Source organism: Ursus maritimus, unplaced genomic scaffold (genome assembly GCF_017311325.1).
Source record: "Ursus maritimus isolate PB19 unplaced genomic scaffold, ASM1731132v1 scaffold_2, whole genome shotgun sequence".
Taxonomy (NCBI): Eukaryota; Metazoa; Chordata; class Mammalia; order Carnivora; family Ursidae; genus Ursus; species Ursus maritimus.
In genome coordinates this window covers 3,764,360-3,766,056 of record NW_024424452.1, presented here as the reverse complement: position 1 = coordinate 3,766,056, position 1,697 = coordinate 3,764,360, and the positions used below count along the sequence as shown (strand labels likewise).

At 70.0% G+C, this 1,697-nt stretch overlaps 1 protein-coding gene across 1 annotated transcript in view; it reads left to right on the top strand.

The window, feature by feature from the left end:
- The window catches only part of RADIL (Rap associating with DIL domain), a 94,648-nt gene that overhangs the window by 90,180 nt on the left and 2,771 nt on the right, over positions 1 to 1,697 (top strand). The gene's annotated exons all lie outside the window — the stretch shown is intronic.

Genomic DNA, 1,697 nt, shown 5'->3' with positions numbered 1-1,697 from the left:
CACGCCCGGGAGGGGCAGGCGCGGGGGGGGGGGGGCACAGCTGTGGCTGGAGGCTCCGGTCAGCAGCTCGGGCTTCGTGCTGGGTGGTCACTAGATGCAGAAGGGTCGAGCACTGGCTTGGGCAGGTCGCCTTTGCCGGGATGCCCCCCGGCGGTGTCCCCAGTCCCGACGGTGTGTGTGGGGGGTGGCTGGCACGCCTGGGGAGGGGCAGAAGTCTGGTCTTGGCCGGCCGGTCACGCCGTCCCCCCTCCCGCAGAGGAGGTCCTGGAGTCGTACGAAAACCCCCCGCCCATCGTGTTGCCGAGCGAGGGCTTCCAGGTGGACTTGGAGGCGGACTGCCTGGATGACAGCATCTACCAGCACCTTCTCTACATCCGCCACTTCCTGTGGAGCCTGCGCAAGCCCACCCCCGTCGGTGGGCCTGCCCGGCCGGAGTGCGAGGTACCAGGCCCGGCTGTCAGGGCACGGACTCCGGTAACGGGGTGGTCAGGGCAGCAGCCCCAGGCCTGGCTGCCGCCCCTGGGGGTTCCCGGAGCCCCTCCGGTTCTCCCACTACGCGGGCCGCTGAGCACCTGAGCACTTTCTCCCTCCCCCCAGGGCCCGCACCTCACCACCCCGGAAGGGCACCCTGAGAGCCCGAGCTGCCCCCCGGTTTCCAGGGGAGCCCGTGAGGCTGGCCAGGCACGCGCTCTGCCTTCCGCTGGGGCTCCCCGGGCACAGGGCCCTCCAGGAAGGCAGAGCCGTGGGGGCCCCCAGGCCGGCCCCCCTCATGTAGACTCCTCGTGCCTGCTCACGCCTCCCAGCACCCCACTTGGTGTCGAGCCCGCTGTCCCCGACTGGCCCGAGGCTGGCGGCAGCTGTGGGAGGAGGAATGCAACTGCAGCAGGTGAGACATGTCCCTGGGCTCATGCCTGCACCCCAGCCCTGCTGCCACCTGCAGGACCCTTTGGGGTCACGCGCCCCTACCCCCCCCCCACCGCGAGGTCCTAGTGGCCTGTTTGGCCTGGGCTTGCACTGCCTACCCGAAGGCCCCCAGCCCGGGATGCCGGAGAGCAGCTGGGCCACGCGCAGCCACCGTGGGACTAAGTCACTCTGCCCAGGGTAGAGGAAGGGGGGGATGGCTGGGTGATGGCACAGAGAAGGCGTGAGGCAGGGCGACGGAGAGGCCGGAGGGACAGAGCAGCCCTGGCCGTGCTCCTGAAGACTTCGGAGGGGGTCCTAAGGGCAGGGGTCACGCGGGCAGAGCTGGGCCTGAGACAGGACACCTGCTTCATTGTGCTGGGTCTGCGGCCACAGCTCTGAGTTCTTGGAGACAGAAGGCCCAGGACCCTCAGCGTGGTCCCAGCTCAAGAAGGGGGCAGCCCCCTGGGAGCCCTGGTGCTGGGCCGGGGGGCTGGGTCAGAGGGGGGGGGCGGTGGACAGATGTGGAGTCACTACTCAAAGGTGCAGAGAGAGGGGCAGGGGCTCAGGAGAGCGCGGTGGAGGGGGAGGGAGCCTGAGCAGAGCCCCTTGCTCAGCCCTGGAAATGGCCAGCCTGCCCAGGCTCCGTTCTATAGAACTCCAGCCACGACAGGGAGAGGTGCCCCTTCCAGGCACGCGGGGGTGTGGCCCAGAGGGGGTCTGTGAGCACCCTTCCCGGGCTGGGGCAGGCTGCCGCAGCAGTGTAGACAGGGGCCCCTTTTCTTGCCCCCCCCCCC